The 16,640-nt window shown below is 43.8% G+C and overlaps 1 protein-coding gene across 1 annotated transcript in view; it reads left to right on the top strand.

Moving 5' to 3' along the window:
• Positions 1 to 4,841: 4,841 nt before the first annotated feature.
• Positions 4,842 to 16,640, top strand: part of CNFN (cornifelin) — a 34,514-nt gene continuing 22,715 nt past the window's right edge. Inside the window, exon 1 of the mRNA XM_030212814.1 lies at positions 4,842 to 4,985. The gene's annotated coding sequence lies outside the window, so the exon portion shown is untranslated. The remainder of the gene's footprint in view (positions 4,986 to 16,640) is intronic.

Below are 16,640 nucleotides of genomic sequence, written 5' to 3' on the forward strand. Positions count from 1 at the left end.
TCCTCGCTTCCTTTTCCCTAATTTCATCTTCTTCATCTCTCTTCCCTCCCCTCTATGTCCAGCAATTTCTCCTATCTCCCTGAGCCCTGCCCTCCCATCCATGCTCCTCTTTCCCCTGCCCCCTCCATTCATTCCTATCCAGCAATTCCCCTCTCTCCCTGAGCCCTGCCCTCCCATCCATGCTCCTCTGTCCCCTGCCCACCTCCATCAATCCATGTTAAGCAATTTCTCCTCTCTCCCTGGGCCCTGCCCTCCCATCCATGCTCCTCTGTCCCCTGCCCACCTCCATCAATCCATGTTAAGCAATTTCTCCTCTCTCCCTGGGCCCTGCAATCCCATTCATCCATCCATGCTCCTCTGTCCCCTGCCCACCTCCATCCATCCATATTAAGCAATTTCTCCTCTCTCCCTGGGCCCTGCCCTCCCATCCATGCTTCTCTGTCCCCTGCCCACCTCCATCCATCCATATTAAGCAATTTCTCCTCTCGCCCTGGGCCCTGCAATCCCATCCATGTCCATCCATGCTCCTCTGTCCCCTGCCCACCTCCATCCATCCATATTAAGCAATTTCTCCTCTCTCCCTGAGCCCTGCCCTCCCATCCATGCCCCTCTGTCCCCTCCATTCATTCCTATCCAGCAATTCCCCTCTCTCCCTTCCATGAACCCTGCCCTCGCATCCATGTTCCTCTCTCCCCTGCACTCCCGCTCCCATGTCCCAACTGCCCGCCCTCTTCTCCCCCCCCCCCCCCAACATCCCTTTTCCTTTTTTTTTCTTTTAAATTTACCTCCGTCCGGCAGCGCAGGCGCAGCATTAGTGAAGGAGGTGGCGCTCCCAACGTGTGTAGCCTTCCCTTCACTCAGTGTCCCGACTTCTTCTGACGTCAGAAGAAGTCCTTCCCTTTCGAAAATAAGCCTGATAGTATACTACTTACTTCCTAGGAGTTATATGCTAATGTGTTAATAAAGCTGTGGCCATTTACTCCCAGAAGCTTGCATTCTGCTCAGTCACTGTGTGCCTTATGTGTGGGGAGAGTGAGTGTGTGCAGCCTGCCTATGTTAAGCTTAGTATCACTCAGTGGCGTAGTTATATGGGGCCACGGGGGCCGGAGTCCCCTCAAATTTCCTCCGGGCCCCTGGTTTTGCTGGTGAGGGTCCCCAACCCCCGCCAGTAAAAGCCTTGTCCAGTGGTGATCTCCAGCGCTGCCGAGTTGCCTGTCCTTCTCTCTCTTCCCCCTCATCCTGCATTCTCCTTTTAGTGAAATTGAGCATGCTCAGTTTCACTTAAAGGCGTGTGCAGGACATGAGGAATAAGAGAGAGCAGGAAGGGCAATGCGGCGGTGCCAGAGACTGGCACTGGAGGAGGCTTCAACTAGTGGAGGTTGGGGACCCCCGCCAGCCAATGTACTTTTCTGCAGCAGTGGGTAGGGAGCAGCGAGGCGGTGGGGGAGTGCCAAGGTGGGGCGAGGTAACGGGGGAGGGGTGAGGCAGCAGGACGGCAGACTAAAATGTGCCCCTCCCCCACCTCGAGCTCTGGCCCCCTCCCACCATGAGGTCTAGCTATGTCCCTTCTTAGCTAGCTTCTTCAACAACCTTCATAAGAGGCACTCAAAAGGTCATTAAGGAGACACATCATGTGACCTTTTGAATGCCTCATATGAAGGTTGTTGAAGAAGCGAGCTAAGAAGTGATACTAAGCTAAGTACTGGGATTTATCATATATGTTATATTTGAAAAGGAATTGCAAATGAAAATGAATGTGAAAAAATAGAAAAAGGGCTACTGAATTGATGACGATTACATGCTCACCCTATACTCTTGCCAGGCTCAAGAGAAATTAGCCTTGCGGTTGAAGCATGCGTATCTGATGGAGCCAATAGTAGAACTATAATTGTAATTCAAAGTATGTTCTGATAAATAGGAGCTGGGCTTATTATTTTGATGAACTTTTTGCCACCTCCTTTAGTGCAGTGGACTTTGATCCTGGGGAACTGAGTTTGATTCCCACTGCAGCTCCTTGTGACTCTGGGCAAGTCACTTAACCCTCCATTGCCCCTGGTACAAAATAAGTACCTGAATATATGTAAACCGCTTTGAATGTGGTTGCAAAAACCTCAGAAAGGCGGTATATCAAGCCCCATTTCCCTTTCCCTATTTGAGATTCTGCATGGAATATTGCTACTATTGGAGATTATAGATGGAATGTTGCTACTATTGAGATTCTGTTGCTACTATTTGAGATTCTACATGGAATGTTGCTATTCCACTAGCAACATTCCATGTAGAATCCTGCCCTTGCAGATCAGCAATGCGGCCGCGCAGGCTTCTGTTTCTGTGAGTCTGACAACGTCAGACTCACAGAAACAGAAGCCTGCATGGCCGCATTGCTGATCTGCAAGGGCAGGCTTCTTCATGGAATGTTGCTAGTGGAGGAGTAGCCTATTAGTTAGTACAGTGGACTTTGATCCTGGGGAGCTGGGTTCAATTTCCACTGCAGCTCCTTGTGACTCTGGGCAAGTCACTTAACCCTCCATTGCCCCTGGTACAAAATAAGTACCCGAATATACGTAAACCGCTTTGAATGTAGTTGCAAGAACCTCAGAAAGGCGGTATATCAAGTCCCATTTCCCCTTATATGGTTGCTGCTAAGTTTATTAAGAATTACTATTTTAGTAATTGGAAGCATCTCTAAGGGATAGGTACCCAGACAATTCATACCATCAAAACAGTAAATAATTACCAAACAATTCAAATCATTAAAACAAGAAATAATGAAACCACTTTTCTGTTTTTTTGTTTATCGTATACTATCTAGAAAGTTTACATTGCCTAGGCTCTTTGTTTTTTGTTCTATGAGATAAATACAATTTCTTGAGATATTTAATCTTTGCTTTAAGACCAATCCGTTCATGTAACTTTCTCAAATGTAATATTCCCACGTTTCCTTTCACAAAACCATTTTGTGAGAGTCTTCAGGTCCTGACTGGTCTGTAGGATCTCTTTTGTCGGAAGCAGTGTTGTTAAAGCCACACTGGAGGAAGCAGCTGATGAACCTTTATCTAGCGCTACATTAAACATATTTAGGGGGTCCTTTACTAAGGCGCGCTCACGTTTTTAGCCCGCACTAAATGTTAGAGATGCCAAACGTATTCCTATGGGCGTCTCTAACGTTTAGCATGCGCCTATTTTTACTGTGCGCTAAAAATGTGAATGTACCTTAAGAAAAGACCCCCTTAGTAATTCCTCCTCATACTTTTCCTTCCTGACGTTCATAAAATTCTGCCCTCTAACCATTAAGCTCTGGAGATTTCACAAACGACAGTCCTTTCATAACATTCCACTTTTTCTTGAGAACTATTTGCATTCAGTTTTTCTAGTTAGACTGGTTAATCCTTGCACAATTATGTTGGAGCAATTTTTCCAAGATGGACTAATGTTTGTCTCAGATACAGTTCGCTTTTTCTTTTTGTTGTATGGTTTATGTGCGTCTGTGGCGGTTTTTGTTAATAAGTTGTTTATATATATATATAGTTACTCGTGGCTTTATTATATAATTTCAGGGTGGTAGCAGGGTGGCTTTATTATATAATTTCAGGGTGGTAGCACAGGGTATAGGAGGTTTGGCACAATCAGCAAAATGATAACATAGCTGATTGTGCCAAACCTCCTATACCCTGTGCTACCACCCTGAAATTATATAATAAAGCCACGAGTAACTATCTCCCCGCAACTCATGTCAAATTATTCTTTCATTACAAAATTGGCTTTTGCTTGGCTTATGCCTAGTATTTTTTCTCTATCTGAGGGAGGACAATTAATTAGTGATTGAACTGCAATATTAAAGTCACCTCCCACAAATATGTTGACCAACTCGTGACCTCTAGTTTAGCCACAATTTAAATAAACGTATTATGTTGATCTGTGTTTGGTGGATGTTTGTTGCAAAACGCCTGTTGCGTATTTTTTTTGTTATTTTTATCACTTTTCTCTTAACCATGGTAATATTTTATGAAATAAATTTGTAACCCATGTTTTACATCTGAAAAATGAGGTATATTTACCAACCTTCACAGCCAGCCTTCTAATCTAGATGTTTTTCAAGTCCTCGTCCTTCTTGTGAATTTCCTGCCTGAGAGCTATTGTGCATCCGTTTTTTAAAACAAGTCAGCAAGTTTGTCCATTTCTTTGAACTGAGATTTGTGAAGTTAGCCATGTTCGGTAGGAAACTGGACTCTTGGACATCTTGTGACACTAACAGTCAGACAACAGAGAAAGGAAAAATCTCTACTGAACAGAAAACGAGAACATTTCACAAGAACTAAACGGGCTGTGAGCACATTAAGACTCAGCTTAGGTATTCCCCTACCTCCCCCTTTTCTAAACTCAGATAACTACCTTAAAAAGTTTTTCCTGTAAATATAAATTACAGTGCAGGTTCTTCTAACAGCCACGAGGAGCAGGAACGAGATCGCTGTATTTCCAAAATTTTTCAAGAAGCGAATGAACTAGGTTTACTAAGAGGAGCGACCAAAAAGTCAGTGTTTAGTGCAAACACAAACAGGGAGAGAGAGAGAGGGGGTGGAGAAAAGGAAAGAGGAGGAATGAAAAAGGAGCGAGAGAAGACGTTAAGAGCAGATGAAGGAAAGAGAAAAAGGGGAGAGAATGAGATAGCAAGAGGAAAAGGGAGGTGGGAGGGAAGCAGAGAAACCAAGGAGGAAAGAAAGGGCAAGGGGTGTGTGAAAAGGTCATTCAGAAAGGGCTGGACCAAGATAAGGAGGAAGTGGCAGTAGATGGGTGGGACCAATTGTTCCTTTATCTTCCAATGTCATTGGCACCTTTACGAATTTCCCGATTGGGTCATGTGAATTCTTGCTCTGGTAATGACAGGGAGGCAGCTGTGGGTATAAAGTCAGACTCCTTGGGACTCGCTGTTTCCACAGGGCTGTGCCTGTACTGATAACAAGAAGCCCCACAGCCCATCCGTGCAGGTAGGACAGAAGATCTCCCAGTCTTCTTACCTTTCAAGGCTTTCAATCACTTTTGTCTATTACCACCTGTCCATTGTCCTCTCTGTCTCCTTTCTTTTCCTATCACTCTCTTCTCTTCCCCCACTTTCTTATTTCTATTTCTCTCATCCAGTTCCCCTTTCCATCTCTCTCTTCTCCCCTCTGCACCCTCCTTGATGTCTTCATCAGTCTTTCCCTTCATCCTCTCCTCTCTATCCCCATCTCTCTTCCCTTCTTCCCCTAATTTTTACGTTGCTGTCTCTTTCTCCTTCCCTCCTAGATCTCACTCTCTCCTTTTCCCCCTTCCCTAAGCTAATACCCTTTTGTCTCTGTCTTTATCCCATCCCAATCCTCTGTCCCTTCCTTTTTCTGCCCTCACTTGTCTCTTTATGACTGTGCCTCCCCATCTTGTTTCTCTCTTTCCTGGACCGTGCATGCATGTGTTTGGAGGGGGAGATTGGGGAGGGGTTCACTAGCATTCCTTTGTGCCTGACAGTATTGTAGAGCCTACATCTGAAGAATGTGGGATTTTTTAAAAACTATTTTTATTGAAAGAAATTTTCAGTTACAAAGAATAAAGAACCAAAATTTAAAATCAATTAACAATGGCTTCTGTGTTTAAGGAGATGCATAGATGCATTGCATTACATATTTTGTTTACATATTATATATGAAAATTATAGGAAGTTTAGCTGCCGTAGTTAGCTTGAATTTCAAGGCAAAAGGAATCCAGAAGGGCCCAATTTTTGGAAGTCAGTTTAGACCCAAAGCATTTGTAAGCCAACAATGTTTCATATTTTCTGATCATACATATATAAGTACATAAGTACATAAGTAATGCCACACTGGGAAAAGACCAAAGATCCATTGAGCCCAGCATCCTGTCCACGACAGCGGCCAATCCATGCCAAGGGCACCTGGCAAGATTCCCAAACGTACAAACGTTCTATACATGTTATTCCCGGAATTGTGGATTTTTCCCAAGTCCATTTAGTAGCGGTTTATGGACTTGTCCTTTAGGAAACCGTCTAACCCCATTTTTAAACTCTGCCAAGCTAACCGCCTTCACCACGTTCTCTGGCAATGAATTCCAGAGTTTTATTACGCGTTGGGTGAAGAAAACCTTTCTCCGATTTGTTTTAAATTTACTACACTGTAGTTTCATCGCATGCCCACTAGTCCTAGTATTTTTGGGAAGCCTGAACAGACGCTTCACATCCACCTGTTCCACTCCACTCATTATTTTATATATCTCTATCATGTCTCCCCTCAGTCGTCTCTTCTCCAAGCTGAAACGCCCTAGCCTCCTTAGTCTTTCTTCATAGGGAAGTTGCCCCATCCCCGCTATCATTTTAGTTGCCCTTCGCTGCACCTTTTCCAATTCTACTATATCTTTCTTGAGGTGCGGCGACCAGAATTGAACACAATACTCAAGGTGCGGTCGCACCATGGAGCGATATAATGGCATTATAACATCCTAACACCTGTTTTCCATACCTTTCCTAATAATACCCAACATTCTATTCGCTTTCCGAGCCACAGCAGCACACTGAGCAGAAGGTTTCAGTGTATTATCGATGACGACACCCAGATCCCTTTCTTGTTCCATATAACTCCACCATTCATTAAAGCATAATTTAGAATTGTTTTTCTAATTGCATATTATAAGTTGTGTGGCTGCAGCAATCATTATATTGAATAATTTCTGTTCGGATATTGGCAGACCAATGTCTGGATGAGTACAACGTAGAATTATAATTTTATAAGTAATGTCCAGCTACATCGGTAAATGAAAAATAAGAAGCATCCGAGACCGTATTAGATTCCAATATGCCCTGACATTTTTACTGAAGAATGTGTTTTAATGCTCTTTGTTCCAATAAAAGATGTCTGTACCTAACAACAAAATGTTTACCTCTGGAGAAATTCCCAGTGCAGTGCACCACCAGAATTCTGTAAGAGGATCCCTCCTTGCTGATTTCCACCCCTTATCTCTAACTCTTCACTTCACACAAGCCCATAATACCTTGATATATGCCTTTCTGTGACATAACAAAAGCAGTTTACATGTTACATACAGGTATTTTCCCTGCCCTGGTGGGCTCACAATATAAGTGTTTGTACCTCTAACCCTCTCCATCTTTGCTTCCACCTCATCTCCTCGCCTCCCTTCCCCCCTCTACACATACATACACATTGGTCTTGAGAAAACATGGTGACGTGTTGAAGACACATCTGCAGACAGGGTTTGAAATATAGTTTAAGCCTTTATTTATTAATTAATGATTGTACAGAACTGCAACAGGCAAATAGTGGCTGGGAGGAAGGTAGAAGAGAGAGATTGGGAAATGGGCAAAGACTGAGAGATAAGAGAGAGACACTGACAATCAAGGTAGATTAAAGAGACACAAAAGGCCAGAAATGGAAACGAAAGCATAGACATTGCGAGGGTGAGAGGAGAGAGAGAGTGAAAGGGAGCATGGGAGTGTGTGAAAAATGAGTTGGGAAATGGCTGTGTTAATTGGAGGGATGGGAGAGTGGCGTGAAAGAGGGACTGGGAGTACAGGGTATTTGAAAGAAGAGCCACGGGGAGGTGAATGCCTGTGGGGGGGATAGGCAGACAGAGAGAAAGAGAGCTAGTGTGAGGAGGAGGAGGTGAGAGAGGGGGCATGGACTGGGATGAAAGAGGGGAATTGGTGGATGCCAGGGGAAGGAGGGCTGTAGTTAGGGGAAGTACACCTCCCTCTTACCTCTCTAGATCCCTTCAGGTCCCAAAATTTCTCTTCTCTCTTCTTCCTTTCTGTAAGCCTTTCAGGGACAGAGAAATACCTAATATCCCTGAATATAACTCACCTTTAGCTACAAGTGAAAAAGGTGTGAGCTACATCCCAAATCCCTTCCCTTCTGCATCCCTGTCCTCTCTCCTTCTATCTTCCCCCATCTTTATCTTCTTCCTTTTCTCTTTCCTGAGATCTCTTCTACTCCCCCACTCCCAGTCTCTGCAGCCGCTCCGCTGTCCCCTTCTGTCCTTCCTCACTACACAAGTCCATTCAGATAATGGCCGCTACTGTTCCAACCCAACCAGACCTCAGCTCTCTGAAGTCTTGTTTAGATAAGGCTGCCCAATGACTGCCTTAAAATAAGCTCAGTACTAAGCTGAAAAATGATTTCATGATCGTATCTCTGCCCCTCTTCTCCAAATAGTATCCTAATAACTCTTATTTACTGAAAAGGAGGAAAAGACCTCAAAAGTCCTCACTCAGCAGGAAGCATAAAAACTTAATGCCGACTCATTATGGACTGAGATTATATCATTGGTGAAAACCTCCTCTATTCCTAACAATATACTTTTTTCATTTTTAAATTTGTTTGTTTGTTTTTAATTCCTCTGTCTTTATAGTCTGTATAGTTTGCCTTAAAATAAGCCTGTGCTTAACCCAACAAATTCTGATACAATCTAGGTCACTCAGAAGCTTCCTCTTCCTTCATTCTCTATTCAGTATCTCCTTTTATCATTATGGGACTCTAGTACCCTTCACCAGTTCTGCCCCCATGATTTAGTTTAGTTAGGACCTTTCTAAACCACTTTTAAGTAGTTTATAGCAAAGCAGTGCACAAAAGGATAAACACCTACACCTGCAATAACAGAGTTACTCGGCATTGCTCAGGAAATCTAATGATCATCTTATTAGAAAATAGTCAAAATCAAATGAACTTTGGTAAAATAGATATAAGATCAGATTTTAATTGCAAAGTATTGTGACATATAGGGGTAACTTCAAGAAAAGCCATCAAAAGTTAGGCACCAATCATTTGGGATCTAAGCATCAAAATGTTCCACTCAATGTGGAAACTCAAACGCGTGAAACCATTCTTCCCAAGGGAAACATTTCGCAACTTGATACAATCAATGGTACTAAGCCATGTAGACTACTGCAATGGAATCTATGTGGGATGCAAAGAACAAATCATAAAGAAACTTCAAACTGCTCAAAACACGGCAGCCAGGCTTATATTTGGAAAAACGCAATTCGAAAGCGCCAAACCCCTCTGAGAAAAACTGCACTGGCTCCCAATCAAAGAATGTATTGCTTTCAAAATCTGCACCCAGGTTCATAAAATTATCTACGGCGAAGCCCCGGGATACATGACAGACCTCATAGACCTACCAACCAGAAACACAACAGGATCAACACGAACATACCTAAATCTCCACTACCCAAGCTGCAAAGGAATCAAATACAAACCAACCTATGCATCCAGCTTTTCCTATATAAGCACATAACTATGGAACGCATTACCAAACGCCGTGAAAACAACGTATGACTACCTAAACTTCCAGAAATCACTAAAAACTAACCTGTTCAAAAAGGCATACCCTACCGATCCAACTTAAATGCATGAACCCTGCAACACAACGAAACCAAAGCTCATACTGGACATAACTTAACTCTTCCTCCCTACGATTCCCTAATGTGTCTGTTACACATGATCTTTATTGTACCACAACATCACTTTGTATTTGTTCATACCGGAATTGGCGAACGCCTTTACGGTACTATGTAAGCCACATTGAGCCTGCAAATAGGTGGGAAAATGTGGGATACAAATGTAACAAATAAATAAATAAAAATTCTATAATGGCAGTTCTGCACAGAACCGTGGTTATAGAATAGTAGTGAAAGCCTGTATTGGCATGTCTAACTTTAGGTGTAGCTCAAAGTCTCGTATAAATGCTTGTGCCTAACTTTAGCAGTTAGACATGCAGCTTCATGTACTCTATAACATGTGTACACAAGCAGGGCCGCCAAGAGACTGAGCTAGGCCCAGGGCAGGGACATCGACCCCCCCCCCCCAGGATTGCCGCCACTGTGCCCCCCCCCCCCCCAGGAATGCTGCATATGCCACCATACCTTGGCTGGTGGGGCTCCCGAGGCCCCACCGTCTTCCTCCAGTGCTGCTTAATCCTCTGCTTCATTGCCTGCCCTTGCGGCTGCTTTTTATGTCGTGCATGCTTGGTTTCAAAACCGAACATGCACGACCTGAGGGCCCAGCAGACGCTTGGCAGGTAGGCAGTACGGCAGAGGAAAGAGCAGCACCAGCTGTGTCTGCTCCTCTGGGTCCTCCCCAGCCTCCAAGGGGGGCCTGGCACCAGAGTTTTCTCTCTCCTGTTCCTGTCATGACGCGATCACCAGTGTCCTGTCAGGAACAGGAGAGAGAGAAAGAGACCCCAGTGCCGGGCCTGGGGAATTTTGCCCCCCCCCCCCCCCCCTAGGCAGCCCTGCACACATCCTGGGCACACCCCTGACCTGTCCATGCCCTTCCCTAGTTTGAAATGTCTATATGCGAATGCCAGGAGCCTAAGAAATAAGATGGGGGAGTTGGAATATATTGCACTAAATGAAAAATTAGATATAATAGGCATCTCTGAGACCTGGTGGAAGGAGGATAACCAGTGGGACACTGTCATACCGGGGTACAAATTATATCGTAGTGATAGGGTGAATCGGATTGGTGGAGGGGTAGCATTGTATATTAACGAGAGCCTTGAATCAAATAGATTGAAAATTCTGCAGGAAACAAAACACTCCTTGGAATCACTGTGGATTGAAATTCCATGTGCAAAGGGGAAAAGGATAGTGATAGGAGTGTACTACCGTCCGCCTGGCCAGGACGAACAGACGGATGCGGAAATGTTAAAGGAAATCAGGGACGCAAACAAACTGGGCAACACAATAATAATGGGGGATTTCAATTACCCGCATATAGACTGGGTTAATGTAACATCTGTACACGCAAGGGACATAAGATTTCTTGATGAAATCAAGGACAGCTTCATGGAACAGCTAGTTCAGGAGCCGACAAGAGAAGGAAAAATACTAGACTTAGTCCTTAGTGGTGCTCATGATCTAGTGCAGGGGGTAACGATACGAGGGCCGCTTGATAACAGTGATCATAATATGATCGGTTTTGATATTGGCATTGAAGGAAGTGAAACTAGGAAATCAAGTACGCTAGCGTTTAACTATAGAAAAGGTGATTACGACAAAATGAGAAAAATGGTGAAAAAAAGACTGAAAGGAGCAGCTCGCAGAGTAAAAAACTTGCATCAGGCGTGGATGCTGTTTAAAAACACCATCCTGGAGGTTCAGGACAAATATATTCCACGTATTAGAAAAAAGGGAAAAAAGACTAAACGTCAGCCGGCGTGGCTAAACAGTAAGATAAAGGAAATCATTAGAGCCAAAAAACAATCCTTCAGAAAGTGGAGAAGAGAACCAACTGAAAGTAACAGGATAGATCATAAGGAATGCCAAGCCAAATGCAAAGCGGAGATAAGGAGGGCAAAAAAGGACTTTGAGAAGAAATTAGCGTTGGAAGCAAAAATACATAGTAAAAATTTTTTTAGATTCATTAAAAGCAGGAAACCGGCCAAAGAGTCGGTTGGGCCGCTGGACGAAAATGGTGTTAAAGGGGCGATCAAGGAGGACAAAGCCGTAGCGGAGAAATTAAATGAATTCTTTGCTTCGGTCTTCACCGAGGAGGATTTGGGAGGGACACCGGTGCCGGAAAGAATATTTGAAGCGGGGGAGTCGGAGAAACTAAACAAATTCTCTGTAACCTTGGAGGATGTAATGGGTCAGTTCAGCAAGCTGAAGAGTAGTAAATCACCGGGACCTGATGGTATTCATCCCAGAGTATTAATAGAACTAAAAAATGAACTTGCGGAGCTACTGTTAGAAATATGCAATCTGTCCCTAAAATCGAGTGTAGTACCGGAAGACTGGAGGGTAGCCAATGTTACTCCGATTTTTAAGAAGGGTTCCAGAGGAGATCCGGGAAATTATAGACCGGTGAGTCTGACGTCGGTGCCGGGCAAGATGGTGGAGGCTATTATTAAGAATAAAATTGCAGAGCATATACAAAAACATGGACTGATGAGACAAAGTCAGCACGGATTTAGTGAAGGGAAGTCTTGCCTCACCAATCTAATGCATTTTTTGAGGGGGTAAGCAAACATGTGGACAATGGGGAGCCGGTTGATATTGTATATCTGGACTTTCAGAAGGCGTTTGACAAAGTGCCGCACGAAAGACTCCTGAAGAAATTGCAGAGTCATGGAATCGGAGGTAGGGTATTATTATGGATTAAGAACTGGTTGAAAGATAGGAAGCAGAGAGTAGGATTGCGTGGCCAGTATTCTCAGTGGAGGAGGGTAGTTAGTGGGGTCCCGCAGGGGTCTGTGCTGGGTCCGTTGCTTTTTAATGTATTTATAAATGACCTAGAGATGGGAATAACTAGTGAGGTAATTAATTCGCCGATGACACAAAATTATTCAGGGTCGTCAAGTCGCAGGAGGAATGTGAACGATTACAGGAGGACCTTGCGAGACTGGGAGAATGGGCGTGCAAGTGGCAGATGAAGTTCAATGTTGACAAGTGCAAAGTGATGCATGTGGGTAAGAGGAACCCGAATTATAGCTACGTCTTGCAAGGTTCCGCGTTAGGAGTTACGGATCAAGAAAGGGATCTGGGTGTCGTCGTCGATGATACGCTGAAACCTTCTGCTCAGTGTGCTGCTGCGGCTAGGAAAGCGAATAGAATGTTGGGTGTTATTAGGAAGGGTATGGAGTCCAGGTGTGCGGATGTTATAATGCCGTTGTATCGCTCCATGGTGCGACCGCACCTGGAGTATTGTGTTCAGTACTGGTCTCCGTATCTCAAAAAAGATATAGTAGAATTGGAAAAGGTACAGCGAAGGGCGACGAAAATGATAGTGGGGATGGGACGACTTTCCTATGAAGAGAGGCTGAGAAGGCTAGGGCTTTTCAGCTTGGAGAAGAGACGGCTGAGGGGAGATATGATAGAAGTGTATAAAATAATGAGTGGAATGGATCGGGTGGATGTGAAGCGACTGTTCACGCTATCCAAAAATACTAGGACTAGAGGGCATGAGTTGAAGCTACAGTGTGGTAAATTTAAAACGAATCGGAGAAAATTTTTCTTCACCCAACGTGTAATTAGACTCTGGAATTCGTTGCCGGAGAACGTGGTACGGGCGGTTAGCTTGACGGAGTTTAAAAAGGGGTTAGATAGATTCCTAAAGGACAAGTCCATAGACCGCTATTAAATGGACTTGGAAAAATTCTGCATTTTTAGGTATAACTTGTCTGGAATGTTTTTACGTTTGGGGAGCGTGCCAGGTGCCCTTGACCTGGATTGGCCACTGTCGGTGACAGGATGCTGGGCTAGATGGACCTTTGGTCTTTCCCAGTATGGCACTACTTATGTACTTATGTACTTATGTACTTATCCACCCATTGCAATTGCATACTATGGACTTTGCATACACACGTTACAGAATGCAGTGTCAGTTGTACGTGTAGCTGCTAATTGATGTCAACTTTGTGCTAATTATTGGCTAATTAAAATCAATTGTCAACTCATTATTAAATTAAGCTATGCACACAACTGACCTTATTCTGTAACTTGCACATGCAACTTTTTGTGCTAAGTTTAAAGGTCAGGGCTAACAAACTTTTTTTTCTAATTCCCACTCTTGAACATGCTACATAAAGTTGGCCAGAAGTTCCTAGGCTAATACCTGCTACGTTATGTGACTGTCTGGAGCTATCTTGATGGAGAGTCAGACTGTGTATATTTTTCTAGGAGAGAGAGTGTGTGTTTGAAGTCTGTAGCTCACAGACCACAGGTTAATCTGGGTCCAAAAAATAGCTGATGACCTTTCTGTAATGAAAAGGTTATTCCTTGCCCAAGATTGGGTGCATTTACTCGAATGGTGTCCAAATGCACAAAGAAAAAAACACGCAAACTTTTGTAAATTGCCTACCTCCCTGTGGATAGAAGTAAGTGCTGATAGTTCAGTTTATTATTGTTTTGCTGGTTCCATAAAAAAAAATCTAGTTCTTATTCCAAACAAATCAATCTGTGTTCTTTTCTTGAACAGTCCTACTGCCAGACTATCTCACCCACTTCTCCTTGAGGCAGCTATTATCCCTCAAATCCTAAATACAAACATTTTAAGCATGATCCTCAACGAAACAGTCTCCTTCCACCCACACTTCACTAATATCGTCAAACTTTGTTTCCACAGACTCCATCAAATTCGCTCAATCCGCTCTTTCCTGGACCCGCCAGCACTAAACATCCTTATCCATTCCTTTATCATGAATAAGCTCAACTATTGTAATGCCTTATATCTTGGCCTCCGAACAACAGACCTTAAACGCCTATAGATAGTCCAAAATATTACTATCAAACTCCTTACTGGTAAAAAGAAATATGACCATGTCACCCCGCTTTTGAAATCAGCCCACTGGCTCCCCCTGTCCCACCGCATTATTTACAAACGTTTACTACTAATCTATAAAATCGATCAATTAGGAGAACCAGCATATCTTGCTCGCATGCTCGCCCCCTATTCAAACTCTAGAACCTTACGATCAGCATCCCATAATCGTCTAATTGTACCATCATTCCGAGAAATTTTTTCACACTAGGAAAGCGATGTTTTCAGTCCAAGGCCCCAATCATTGGAATAAGTTACCTTTATCCCTTCAAAACCACACATCCCTCCAATTGTTTAAATCAGAACTTAAAACCTTCCTTTTTAGAGATGCTTTTGCCTAGCCCCTGGCTGCAGTCCATAGATGTGAGTACGTTGAACCAAACAGACCAGTCAATACCCCTTCCCTCTGTATTTCCTCATCTCCTGTCCTTTTACATAGTAGATGATGACGGCAGAAAAAGACCTGCACGGTCCATCCAGTCTGCCCAACAAGATAACTCATATTTGTTGCTTTTTGTGTATACCCTACTTTGATTTGTACCTGTGCTCTTCAGGGCACAGACCATATAAGTCTGCCCAGCACTATCCCTGCCTCCCAACCACCAGCCCTGCCTCCCAACCACCGGCTCTGGCACAGACCGTATAAGTCTGCCCAGCACTATCCCCGCCTCCCAACCACCAGCCCCGCCTCCCGATCTTGACTAAGCTCCTGAGGATCCATTCCTTCGGCACAGGATTCCTTTATGCTTATCCCACGCATGTTTGAATTCCGTTACCGTTTTCATTTCCACCACCTCCCGCGGGAGGGCATTCCAAGCATCCACCACTCTCTCCGTGAAGAAATACTTCCTGACATTTTTCTTGAGTCTGCCCCCCTTCAATCTCATTTCATGTCCTCTCGTTCTACCATCTTCCCATCTCCAGAAAAGGTTCGTTTGCGGATTAATACCTTTCAGATATTTGAACGTCTGTATCATATCACCCCTGTTTCTCCTTTCCTCCAGGGTATACACGTTCAGGTCAGCAAGTCTCTCCTCATACGTCTTGTAACGCAAATCCCATACCATTCTCGTAGCTTTTCTTTGCACCGCTTCAATTCTTTTTACATCCTTAACAAGATACGGCCTCCAAAACTGAACACAATACTCCAGGTGGATACCTAAAATTGTAGTTCCTCCCCCCCCCCCCCCCTTCTTTCCTTTTCCCTTCTAATATTTCACTGTTTCATGCTTTACTTTGTAGTCTGTAAGCCGCTCAGATATGTTCTTGATGGGTGGGGTAGCAAACCCTAAACTTACCTACCTTATCCACCCTTAACATCACATTGTATCTATCTACCTCATTTGACCTTAACATCACACTGTATTTGTTCTTCTACCGAACTTGGCGAACGCCTTTATGGTACTATGTTAGCCACATTGAGCCTGCAAATAGGTGGGAAAATGTGAGATACAAATGTAACAAATAAAAATAAATAAACTTGAAACTTGCTTTGACCGCAGCTGCTCTTTGCCACCTCTCCAGGTGACTATCTAGTCTGCCTAATGATTAAGCCAGTCCTCCATGCAGGAAGAACAGTGGAAGGGAAGATAGTATATAATTATCACGTTTTACCCTACTGCCCTGCCATCACTCTGTCCATTGTACTATTCCCCAAGGAACTGGGAGGAATCGGAAGGAGAGGAGGGAGAGATGGAGAGAAATTTGAGACTAGCCCAATAAAGAAGAATCTGAGGAGAAAGGGCTGAGGCACCTGAAACATCATTAACCCCCCCCCCCCCCCCCCCCCCCCCCCCCCCCGTTTACTAAACCGCCCATTCACTTTGAATGAGCTGTGTCGGCATTAAACAGGGTGTAAGTCATCTTGCTTTTTTTTTCACAGCCCCTTTTTATTACAATTCTTTTCCTCTCACCATGCATTCTGAACTGTCCTTTAAGAATTTCAAAAAAGCTTTGACTGATAAAATAAAATGATACCTTTTTTATTGGAATGGCAGTCTCATGAGGAAGGTAAGGGTGGGTGGGGAAGGGATGTGAGAAACAGAGAGAGATGGATGGGTGACAAAGCAATATAATTTTATGGTTTATTACGTGACAGGAAACTCAGATCTTTAAGTCTTGTCTGGTGGGTGCCAAAATATTTCACAACAAGGGTGACAAAGGAAAGGGCAGCAGACAATGTCCAAATTAACACCTTTATTGAAATATCCAAGACTGGACACGAGTCGTGTTTCAGCCTAAAAAGGCCTTCTTCAGGAGTCATTTTCAAGTTTGCACTCTGTGCAACTAAGTGTTTTTTTGAAGAAAGCAGCAAGATATTGAACATCA

This window comes from Microcaecilia unicolor, chromosome 8, assembly GCF_901765095.1.
Source record: "Microcaecilia unicolor chromosome 8, aMicUni1.1, whole genome shotgun sequence".
Taxonomy (NCBI): domain Eukaryota; kingdom Metazoa; phylum Chordata; class Amphibia; order Gymnophiona; family Siphonopidae; genus Microcaecilia; species Microcaecilia unicolor.